The following is a 12,766-nucleotide window of genomic DNA, read 5'->3' on the forward strand; positions in this document are numbered from 1 at the left end:
AATTCCATGATGTGAAGATTATACAGGAAAAATGTCCATTTGGATAAGGGAAAATGACACAGTGAGAAAGAATAAGAATTACTTTCATTATCATTATATTCAAAAACTGCATTTTATGTTCCTAATGCATGAGAAATTACAAAATGCCAGATCAGGAGTGGTGAAGGCTGGAGTCATGTAAAAACTGAATGTATTTCCTTAGTAATAAAGTTTTGACTTTTTATCATGATTATTTACAGTTTTTTAAGTCACATACTCTGAAACTTATGGCACATTTTGATGCTTCATACTTACTTGTCAATTGCTTACTTATTATTACTTCATAATAGAAAGGAAGTACAGACTGACTTGCACATTTCCATATTTCTGAACGGATGACATATTCCCCATCACTGCAAAATAAAACACGTTATGATAAAGGAAACTTGTGTTGGAGCATGCAAGGAATCTATGAGTGTGTGTGTCAAGTGCAAAAAAGATGCATGAAGCTGATTGGTCAGGCAATGCCCAGGAACTTTTGGATACTGTTGTATTTTTGTTCAGGTTTTGAGCTATGCAGGTGCAGAGAGAAGCAGAGAGAGACAGACTAATTTGCTTCTTAGCTGTTGAAAGGTCTCTCATACGGACAAAGAAATCTCTCTAAAAGGACATTTGACATTTGATGCAACTGATCACATTGTACATATGTTGTTCTGAACTAATAAGTGTAAACTACTTGTTCTTTACTGTTCACCTGCGTGCCACATTTTCTTTCCCTGGCAAGGCAGTATGAGGGCTGATCCTATGTGAACTACACATGGTTTATTTTACATTATGCCACAGCTTACACATGTTTTGTCAGTCCTTCTGAGGCAAAGATTGGGCCCTGGAGGAGGGGTGTATCAGTGTGAATACTGATACTGATACTTCACTGCCCAGCAATCCCTAACATAATACAGGCAGTTTGGAAAAATGCTATTATTTTTTTTTGGTAAAATATTCAATCAGCCAAACATTTTGTTCCACATTATGTTTATGTGAAGGCCAAGGTCTTTAGGCACTGCACCCCATGGGCCGATCACCACAGGAACCACCTTTACTGGCTTGTGCCAGAGTCTTTGCAGTTTGATCTTTAAATCCTCGTATTGTGGCAGCCTTTCCAGTTGTTTCTATTATTATTATTATTATTATTATTATTATTATTATTATTTGAAACACAACAAGATGAGTCCACAGCAGACACTCTACTGGCTGTTGTATTGGATCACATGTCGGACACTTCCCAAGTGCCAAGGACTGTGTGATGTACCAGCGAATAATGCGTGTAGATCCCAGTAAGGTGGCCTTTTGCAGGTGACAAATGGTAATTTTGCCAGTGCCAATTGTGTTTAAGTGCAGGCCAAGGTCTTTAGGCACTGCACCCAGTGTGCTGATCGCCACTGGGACCACCTTGACTGGCTTGAGCCAGAGTCTTTGCAGTTCGATCTTTAAATCCTTATATCGTGTCAGCTTTTCCAGTTGTTTCTCTTCAATCCTGCTGTCACCTGGGATTGCAATCCATACTTTGTTTTTTAACACGATCGTGAGGTCAGGAGTATTGTGCTCCAAAATCCTGTCTGTCTGAATTTGGAAGTCCCAGAGTAGTTCATTTTCTTTAACTCTTTCCAGCTTGAGAGCCCACCAGTTCTTTGTTGCAGGCAGATAGTATTTGTGGCACAAGTTTCAATGAATCATCTGAGCAATGGTGTTATGCCTCTGCTTGTAGTCTGTCTGTGCGATCTTCTTGCAGCAGCAAGAAGTTATTATTGTTATTGTTATTATTAAGTGTAGTTTCAGCAGGTTTTGCCCCTTCTCTGGCAAATGAGAGCTGCTGCCTCACTCTCAGGATTCGACAGCATTGAGCCAGAGCGGTACAAGCGAAGTCACATTGCCTTAATTCTGCAGTACAGATGCACCCTCGGTCTGCTTCTTTCTTCTGACCGCTGGAGTTTTTGCCAACTTCTCCCCTCACTAAGAAAGGTTGTAGTTTGTCATTTCTGGGGCCCCGGCTTCCCATATAAACTGCGGGCTACCTATGAGGCAAGGACGGGCAGGGCGCTCCTCTCCCCCGACGGCAGCCGCCGAGGTGTCCCGGGCGGAGTGCGCTTGCGCGGCGGGGGTCTCCTCGGCCTTTCCCCCTCCCCCTCGGAAGCTCCCTCTCCGTCCTGACCCCGGAGCAGGCGCCGCCCAGCGCTCGCCTCGTGGCGGCTCCTTCTCTGCCGCTGCTGCTGCCGCCTATTTTAGTCCCAGCCCGGGTTGGCCGGAGGTAGAGGCTGCGGCGCTGCCAGAGCGAAGTTGGGCGCAAGGAGAGGCGCGGAGGTAAAGCGGGGGGAGGGAAGCGGCGCGGAGGGGCTTCCCTCCTCCACCGAGGGGGGGGGGGCTTCTCTGGGGCGGAGGCTGGCTGGGAGGCACTTCGCAAGGGAGGCGTCACCGCCCTCTCCATTGGGAAACCCTCGCTCTAGTCTCCCCACACCCAGAGCTGGGGAAAGGGCTTTTTTCGCCCCCCGACACCTTTCCCCCCCTTTCAGAGGTTTCTGGGAGAGCCCTCGCGCCCTCGCCCTCCTTTCGCCCGCCTTGACGCCCCAAATGCCCAGGTCTGGGGCGAAGGAGAGGAGAGACGCTCGCCGGAAGGGCTTGGGGTGCGGTTGTCCTGCTTCTTGGCAGAAGGGGGTTCGGCTGGATGGCCCACGAGGGCTCTTCCAACTCTAGGATTCGGTGAGGCGCAATAAGCAGCAAAGGGGCCGGGGCTTCTCCCTCAAGCCCCCTCCCTCCTTCCCTCCGCCCTTTTGGCCCTTGGCTTGCCCTCCTGCCCCTCCCGCCTGACTCCAAGCCTTAAGGGCCCCTTTCGGGGATCCCGCCGCTCTGCCCTTCCGTCTGTCCGGCAGAGATAAGAGGCGAAGGGGTTGCTGCGCCTCTTCCGTCTGTTTCGCGGCGGGGAAGGACAGGGAAGTCTCACCCAAGCTGGAGACTTTGGATGCCTCTATACCAGGCATAGGCAAACTTCGGCCCTCCAGTAGGCTGTTAGGAATTGTGGGAGTTGAAAGTCCAGAACACCCGGAGGGCCCAAGTTTGCCCACGCCTGCCTTATCCATTGTCTAGTTAACGCACTTGGGTACGACTTGAACTGCCATGGCTCAAGGCTAGGGAATCCAAGGAGTTGTTTGGTAAGGTCCCACCACACCCGGGCAGAGAAGGCCAAAGATCTCCAGCCTTATCACACTAGATTCAGCATGGATCAACATTAAATCCAGTTTCTGCCTCCTGCAGAATTCTGGGGTTTGTAGTTTACTGAGGCCCAGGATTGTCTGGCAGAGCAGTTTGAAGGCCCCTCCTTAAACTACAAGCCACAGAATTCTGCAGGAGGCAGAAACTGAATTTAACCTGGATCCATGCTCTAGTGCAGTGGTTCCCAACCTTTTTTTGACCAGGGACCACTTGACCTGGGACCACTTGGACCAGGGACCATTTGACCAGGGACCACTTGGACCAGGGACCACTTGAGCTGGGAACACTTGGACCAGGGACCACTTGAGCTGGGACCACTTCAACCAGGGATCACTTGGACCAGGGACCACTTGAGCTGGGACCACTTTGACCTGCAACCACTTGAGCTGGGACCACTGTAACCAGGGACCACATGACTAGGGACCATTTTGACCATGGACCACTTTGACCAGGGACCACTTTGAGCAGGGACCACTTGACCGGGGACCACTCTCAAATGTTAGTATCAAAAAGGTTACAAATCCGTTTTTGGTCAAATTTAGATTTAGTTTGGTTATTTGGGGTACTGATTCAGAAAATTGCATTGGATAGACCACATCAGCTCTAGTTTCTGATACTGAACATATGCCATCCAGTAGTTGCCATCTGCTTGCCCACAGAAAACCATGTTTAATAATCTAGAGCTGATATAGTAGTAGTAATCTTTTGTGGGTAGCCAGCCTCTTTCCTCCCGAGATCCCCGTTGCCTCAGCACTATAGGAGGGCTTTGTGAGACCAGTCACTCCAGTTGCCATGTGGTTTTGAAGCAACTGTGTAGTAATGGTGAGGCTGCGGATCATATTTTTGTTCTTGCGGACCACTGGTGGTCCTCGAACCACAGGTTGGGAACCACTGCTCTAGTGTGCAACTCCCAGGATTCCATAGCCTTGTTGTGATGTTTCATGTGGTCTCAAACTGAATTAGTTTTAGATGCACCCTTTGGCCCCCAAGGAAGAGAGCTGTCATGTAACCAACACTAACCTTCGGAAATGCCCCTGCTTGCCAATGTTTGCCTTTTGCCTGGTGTTTTGAAAATGTCAATTATGGGAGGAAAACTCTCTCAAAGAAGACGCGATTTGGGTCCAGGTTATCTTCAGGATCGCCTTCTCCTCCACAATCTGCTCTTTAGGACACTGAGGCACTCTGGGGTACACTTACTCCAACCAGCCAGAACCCGACAAGTGACTGTCACCCAGAGGACCTTTTCATCGGCTGCCCCATGACTGTGGAATGACCTACCAGAAGAGATTCAACAGCTAAACAAAGTGTCAGAATTTAAAATGCAATTGAAGACCCATCTCTTCCAGCAAGCCTACCCAGTCAACTTTCAATATGAATTTTGATTTGCATTCTATTACCACTGCGCCTAGTGGTGCAACGGGTTAAACCGCTGAGCTGCTGAACTTGCTGGCTGAATGATTGGCAGTTCGAATCCAGGGAGCAGAGTGAGCTCCTGCTGTTAGCCCCAGCTTCTGCCAACCTTGCAGTTCAAAAACATGCAAATGTGAGTAGATCAGTAGGTACCACATTGGTGGGAAGGTAATGGCACTCTATGCAGTCATACTGACCACATGATCTTGGAGGTGTCTACTGAAAACACTGGCTCTTCGGCTTAGTAATGGAGATGAGCACCATCCCCCAGAGTTGGACATGACTTGACTTAATGTTAGGGAAAACCTTTATCTTTCCCACCATATGCCAGTCCTGTGTTTGTAATAAGTATTTATTTATTTATGTGTTTTTATCTATTAAATTTAGTGATTTATTGTATTTTTCATTTGTTTTTGAATTTGTTGTATCCCACCTTGAACAATTAGGAAAGGCGGGCAATAAATTATTATTATTATTATTATTATTATTATTATTATTATTATTATTATCCTGGAGTTCCAGCTTCCTAGATTTGAAAGGTTTTGTCAGTAAGGGAACAGAAGGCACTTTGTTTATGCTTAAAGGACCCAATTCTGTGACCTTCAACAGTATAACTACCTATGACCGTCTGGGCTGTTGCACTCACAACTGCCTTTGGTGTTTGATCCTTGGACTAGGATTGCAGATCAGGGTTGGATTTCCTGCTCAGCCTTGGAAATTCAGTGGGCAACTTTTGGTGAGTCACACTCCCTTGGCCCCAGAAAACCCCTAGGAAGGGTTGCTATAAATCAGAAAAGACAGAAACTCATACTATCAGGTTTCATGTTGTTCTCATGTGCTTCTGACTTAGGGCAGCCCTGTAACAGGATTTTCTAGGCAAGAATAGTTCAGAGGAGGAGTTGCCATTGCCTTTGCCTCAGGCTGAGTGGGCCTTGCCCAAGATCACCCAGAAGGTCTCCATGGCCCAGCAACCATTTGAACCCTCGTCTCCCCCAGTTATAGACTAACACCCAAATCACAGTGAACCTTGCTAACATGCATCACTGCAGGCTGGTGGCTCTAAAATTTGTGGGCAGTGAATTTACTCCAAATTTACTTCAGATTTTAAAGCTGCCATCCACGTTAACCTGTCTCTTGCCATAGGATGAGATGGAAGGGGGCCCAGATCATCTTCTTTGAATTGGATTATTTGAGTCTATACTGCCAGGAAATCTGAGATAAGCAGATAATCTGGGATCACATCCTGGAATATAGGGCAGTATAGATCCAACATGAGGTAGACTGGGAAAGAAACGAGCCTTACAATCTGAGGCCCCTTCTACACTGTCATATAAAGTACAGATTATCTGTTTTGAACTGGATTATATGGCAGTGTAGACTCATATAATCCAGTTCAAAGCAGATAATGCGGATGATCCGCTTTGACAATTTGGATTATATGGCACTGTAGAAGGGACCTGACAGCCATTGCTGTCAGAATCAATACGACTGAGATACATGTTTAAGATACCTTCCTCTGTTTCTTAGCGTCTGTATGCTGCTTCCAAGTCCAAAATCCAGACTAGTCTTATCTCATATACCTTTCTTATCAGTGTCTAAAAAGTTAACCTGCTGCAACTAACATAGAGATATGCAATAGATACATTCATGAAAGGTTATGTTCCATAACAAATCTGTCAGATGTTAAGATAGTACAAAATTCTTTATTAATTTTCATCTACAGTGAGGGAAAAAAAGTATTTAGTCAGATATCAATTGTACAAGTTCCCTCACTTAAAAAGATGAGAGAGGCCTGTAATTGACATCATAGGTAGATCTCTACTATGAGTGACAACATGAGAAAACACATCCAGAAAATCACATTATCTGATTTTTAATGAATTTATTTGCAAATTATGGCAGAAAATAAGTATTTGGTCACCTACAAACAAGCAAGATTTCTGGGTCTCACATACAGGCTCCTCTGTCCTCCACTCATCACCAGTAGTAATGGCACCTATTTGAACTTGTTATCAGTATAAAAGACACCTCTCCACAACCTCAACAGTCACACTCCAAACTCCACTATGGTGAAGGTCAAAGAGCTGTCGAAGGACACCAGAAGCAAAATTGTCGTCCTGCACCAGACTGGGAAGACTGAATTTGCAATAGGCAAGCAGCTTGGTGCGAAGAAATGAACTGTGAGAGCAATAATTAGAAAATGGAAGGGATACAAGACCACTGATACTCTCCCTCGATCTGGGGCTCCACACAAGATCTCATCCCGTGGGGTCAAAATGATCACAAGAACGGTGAGCAAAAATCCCAGAACCACACAGGGGAACCTTGTGAATGGCCTGCAGAGAGCTGGGACCAATGTAACAAAGGCTACCATCAGTAACACACTACGCCGCCAGGGACTCAGATCCTGCAGTGCCAGATGTGTCCCCCTGCTTAAGCCAGTACATGTCCGGGGCCAACTGAAGTTTGCTAGAGAGCATTTGGATGATCCAGAAGAGTGTTGGGAGAATGTCATATGGTCAGATGAAAACAAAGTAGAACTGTTTGGCAGAAACACAACTCGTCGTGTTTGGAGGAGAAAGAATGCTGAGTTGCATCCAAAGAACACCATATCTATTGTGAAGCATGGGGGTGGCAACATCATGCTTTGGGGCTGTTTCTCTGCAAAGGAACCAGGGCGACTGATCTGTATACATGAAAGAATGAATGGGGCCATGTATCATGAGATTTTGAGTACAAACCTCTTTCCATCAGCAAGGGCACTGAAGATTAAACGTGGCTAGGTCTTTCAGCATGACATTGATCTCAAGCACACCACCAGGGCAACGAAGAAGTGGCTTCGTAAGAAGCATTTCAAGGTCCTGGAGTGGCCTAGACAGTCTCCAGATCTCAACACTATAGAAAACCTTTGGAGGGAGTTGAAAGTCTGTGTTGCCCAGTGACAGCACCAAAACATCACTGCTCTTGAGGAGATCTGCATGGAGGAATGGGCCAACATACCAGCAACAGTGTATGCCAACCTTGTGAGGACTTACAAAAAATGTTTGACCTCTGTCATTGCCAATAAAGGATATATAACAAAGTATTGAGATGAACTTTTGTTATGGACCAAATACCTATTTTCCATAATAATTTGCAAATAAATTCATTAAAAATCAGATAATGTGATTTTTTTGGATGTGTTTTCTCTTGTCTCTCATAGTTGAGGTCTACCTATGATGTCAGTTACAGGCCTCTCTCATCTGTTTAAGTGGGAGAACTTGTACAATTGGTATCTGACTAAATACATTTCCCCCCCATTGTATATTGTCAAGGGATCACATGTGCATTGCATTGTAGCATATTGTATGTGCTGAACATGGGTTTGTCTCTCTTGCAAGCCAGGTGTACTTGTTATAAGTACCCTATTTTTTTATCATGCCAGAAGTGACATGAGAAAATACAAGTCACTTCTGGTGTGAGAGAATTGGCTGTCTGCAGAGACATTGTCCAGAGGATGCCTGAATGTGTTACCATCCTGTGAGAAGCTTCTCTCATGTCCCTTTAAGGGAAGCTGAAGCTGACAGATGGGATCTCAGCCCGTCTTGTGGATTTGAACCACCAACCTTCAGGTCAGCAGTTCAACCGGCCCAAGGGTTCAACCCATTGAGCCACCGCAGCTCATAAGTACCCTATAAACTTATGAGTAAGTCTAGTATGAGTAAGCACATGGATAACTCAACCCAGTTTTGGGAGGGAGTTTATTTTTTTCACTACTATTTCTAGGCATCTCATAAGTACCCTATAAACATATGAGTAAGTCTAGAAATTTTAGTCAAAAAATCAGCTCTCTTCCAAAACTGGGTCAAGTTACCCAGGTGCCAATGTGAGTATTGTACCTTAAGATATAAAAAAAACTATCCCATTCTGTTAACTTATTTTTTATTCCAGTAGTACTATGAGGAATAAGGAGTTGTATCCAAAGCTTTATAGACTGAAAGAAATATATTCTTCCCTTGTTTTTTCCTTTTTGCACAGTTGTAGCCCCTAAGTTGAATTTTTGCCTACATGTTCCTTGAGGCACCACCTTGCTCTCATTTTTTTGCAACTGAGATTATGATGATGTTCGCAATATGTATTTGTTCTAAACAGAATGGCTCTTTCATAAGCCATTACGTTTGCGGAAAGTCTAGCATAAAGAATTTGATTAAGCAGCAGAAAAAAACTTCTAAGCTTCGAGTGTCCTGTCTTTTCACCCACTCACACAATTGGATGAAGATTCGTCAAAAAGATTTCTATTTGCTATTATATATATATATATATATATATATATATATATATATATCGGGGATTTTTAAACATATGATATTATTTTATCACTTTAAAAGACAAATACCTTGAAAAAGTAATAAGAATCTCCAAAATGAAATGGAAACAAAGCCTGATACTTTCATATGTTTTTCCCATCTGGAGGGCTTTAAATGTTTTTGAAGCACAGTAATTTCTCAATCCTCAAAAATTTCCCAGGAACACCAGGCATTGCCGAGGTTTTTTCATTCCTACTTTCCAAATGAGATTAAACCTAGTATTTCCTGAAATGAAATATACTCGCATCTCTACTTGGTTGTCTGCTTATATTATCCAGGAATTAGCTATGATGGCTACTGTCAGTAAACACAGCTACTCTTTCCAAGACATAGATTCAACAGAGATCAAGCAAGGAAAGAAGAATAGTTGCACCAAAAGAAAATGATCCTGTTATTTAACTAGCATAATATTGCTACAGCCCTTTGACTATCAATAAAGCTCAATGGAAATTGGTGAAAATCAAAATTTGAAATGTTGTATGTGTCATGCAAGAGATGGGAGGAGAAAGAAGAAGAGAAACACGAAGTAGGAGGAAAGGAGAAAAATCCTGGTTAGGTCAAGAAAGGGTTTGGATGCAAACTGGGGACAAAACAAAGACAACTTTTTTACATCTGGATGAGCCCTCTATTAACTTTTTTTACAGTCTGATGTTTCAGCTGAAATGACAAAACGTTGTGGAGAAGGCCTATGATCTGAGTATAACAATGAGTCTTATCTCAAAATGGTGTAAGACATTACCCACTAGGATCATAACCTACTGAGAAAAAATGTCGGGGAGAAGAGGAAAAGGGAGCCTTGCTAGCCAGAGGGAAAACAGAGTTTTATCTTAAACTATATTCTGTATTAACATGGTGTCTGATTGCAAACATTGCAAGGCTTTCTGATATCCCTGCACAGGAAAACAAGTAGTTTTAGGTAAACTCAGTTTCCTTTACTAGTGTCTGTTTTCACTTGATATTCATTCATTTTTTTTGTTTTTCAAAATTTTGTTTACTCTTTGATGACTCCCCTGTACTTTATTCTACATGACAACTGTCACATGGGACTGATTTGACCTCTTAGACCATGAAATAATCTGTTCAGCAGCCAGATTTGTAGATTGCTCAGATTCCTGGTTATGATTAGATGAAAACTGACCCTGGATGCCCTTATATTTATACAGTTATGGATATCACATGCACTTAGACTTCAATGAAAATCTCTGTCTTAACTTTGAATCAGCATGTTACCAGGTTTTGACTGATTCAGTATTTCTTTTTTAGTGGAAACTTTTGAGTTTCATCCCTGGACTACACAAGTCTTTGTGCCATCAGGTTTCCAGTCCTCAATGAGTAGCTAGACTAGAGACAGAGGTAGGCTCAGGGATTCCTTTCCCCACCTTGCTATGCATGTTTCCTAAAGGTCTTTGTCTTTATTGCTAGCCACTGTCTCCTCCCCTTTTGATGATGTAGTAATGGAATTATGTGAGGGAACTTCCTTTTAAGTTCAAATTACCCTGGGAAGGCCATGCCCACTCCACCATTGTTTTCTTTTGCTTTTCTTTTTCTCAGTAAGGATGCATTTTGCCTCTCTATAGGCAAAATGTAGCTGCATTGACTTTTTTTTTTACCTTTTAACCTTTCTTAGAAGATGAGATTTAGCAGGATAGTTAGCTCCAAGACTTTATTATATCAAGAATATATTTCTTTTACTTTAAAGTTCCAGTTCTGCAATCCTAAGCCATCCTAAAGATTAGAAGGCTATCCCTTCTCACCACACGTTAGTTTCTGCTAGTTGTGGAGTTTACTCCTGGTACTCTGCTATATATTGGTGGAATTACCCTAAATGAAGGTTAATTTTGAGTCTAACAGCTCAGATTCCCCAACAGAAATTAACAACTCAATAGAGGAAATCATTCTGGGTTCAAAAGGGCCACAGTCTTTTGGACTTCATTATGTTACTGGTAGTTGTTTTTTTATGACTAACATCACCCTAGTTTTGGACTTTATTATGTTTGTTGTCCCCCCCCCCCTCTTAAAAAAGTCTTACATAAAGGAAAGTGCATCCCATTAATTTATCTCTGATTTGTTCCATTCTCCATGTTATAAATTTTAGAAAAAGGAGTCCAGGTCAAACAACAAAGGGTATACATGATATTGCTTCCCAGGTAATAAATTCTTGGGGCCCTATATCCCATGTGTCCTTAATTACACATTCTTAGCAAAATGATCTTCACATTCTACATATATCTTTTACCTAATTTCAGTATCAGAAAAGGAAGGTGATAGTTTTATGATTTAATTGATAATTGTATGTTATTGTTGTTGTGTTAGGTTTCTGTATGTGAGGCATTAAATTTTGCCATAATTATGTTGGAAACTGCTTTGAACCCCCTGCTGGAGGGAGAAAAGCGGTATACAAGTGAAGTAAATAAATAAATAAATAGTTGTTACATACCTTCGGATAAACTCAGAATTGTGACCATTGTATGCTAGGTTTTGCTTGGAAAGATTTGTTCACAGGGGTTTCAACATTATCTCCTATTTGGGTTGAGAGAATATGACTTATCCAAGGTTACTCAGGGAGCAAAGTAGCAGTTGATGACTTCCGTGGGTGAGAACATATGAATAGGAATTTGATCCTTGGTCTCCCAGAATATTAGTACAGCACTTAAATTACTATACTATGCCACATCTGCAAAGAGGGTGGTACTCATCACAAAGATTATAGAAAATGCCAGATCCTGAGAATTTTCAAGTAGATAGGCTATGTTTGTCTTGATGTAAAAAGTGGGAAAGTAAGTGCGGGGGGGGGGGGGGGGGGGGCGGACCCTGTGGAACCTTTAAGACTATATAGTTTATTTTATTATACAGTTTGTGGATTATCATCTCATGATACAATATTCAAACCTCAGGTACAAATAAATGCACAGTAATATAATACTGAAGCTGAGATCAAAGTGAAATTCTATACAGAAAATGGCAATTGTCACACTGGTCATAAAACTTCAAAGAGTCTAACAGAAGCATTCTGACATCTATAGGAAACTGACACCAGTTTCCTAAATTTGAGGCTGTTGATTGTGCCTGAAAACTGACAGCAATATATTCCACTTTCAGAACATTGCTTCTGTTAATATTGAATTGAATTCATTCTGAGGATGAGTTCTTTTATTTGAAATGTGATGCAACCATCAAAGATAGCTTTAAAAGTTCTATCTTCTCAGTCTATCTTGGTTGCTTTAGTTTCTCTCCCTCTCTCCTTCTCCATCACATATACACATACTAATATTTTGGAAGGAGATAAACAAGAAGAAGAAAAAAAATTCAACTGAGCTGAGATAAAATGCTTTGCAGTGTCAGCAGTTTGTTTTAGTTTTATGCTTATTGAAAGTGTGCCTTCTGCTACCACTTCATCTAGAGAGCTCAATCACAACCACCTGGCAATTGTATTAAGACAACAGTAAGGAAATCTGGCACCCCAGAAGTCTTGCCAGGAAACTGATTGGGTGTGTGTTAGATTAGCACAGGGGAAGGGGGAATATGCCATTTTGTGTGTGCGTGCGCGTGCATGCATGTGTGCTTCATATGACACATACTGTGCTTCATATGAAGCTCGTCTGCTCCTTTGGTTCAAATAACCAAATGAAAACTTGATGGGCTGTTGTAGGTTTTTCAGGCTATATGGCTATGTTCTAGAAGCATTCTCTCCTGACATTTTGACTGCATCTGTGGCAAGCATCCTCAGAGGATGTGAGGTCCTGACACCACTGAGGCCTCGCAACGTC

At 42.7% G+C, this 12,766-nt stretch overlaps 1 protein-coding gene across 2 annotated transcripts in view; it reads left to right on the top strand.

The window, feature by feature from the left end:
* The first annotated feature begins 2,202 nt into the window (after nucleotides 1–2,202).
* The window catches only part of LOC132760829 (blood vessel epicardial substance-like), a 75,345-nt gene continuing 64,781 nt past the window's right edge, over nucleotides 2,203–12,766 (top strand). The window contains exon 1 of one of the 2 annotated variants that reach the window (XM_067467366.1): nucleotides 2,203–2,337. The gene's annotated coding sequence lies outside the window, so the exon portion shown is untranslated. Of the gene's footprint in view, nucleotides 2,338–3,787; nucleotides 4,787–12,766 lie in introns of those variants that run through there. The other variant, XM_060753101.2, reaches the window with a different exon arrangement.

The sequence above is a fragment of the Anolis sagrei genome, chromosome 1, assembly GCF_037176765.1.
Source record: "Anolis sagrei isolate rAnoSag1 chromosome 1, rAnoSag1.mat, whole genome shotgun sequence".
In the NCBI taxonomy this organism is placed as follows: Eukaryota; Metazoa; Chordata; class Lepidosauria; order Squamata; family Dactyloidae; genus Anolis; species Anolis sagrei.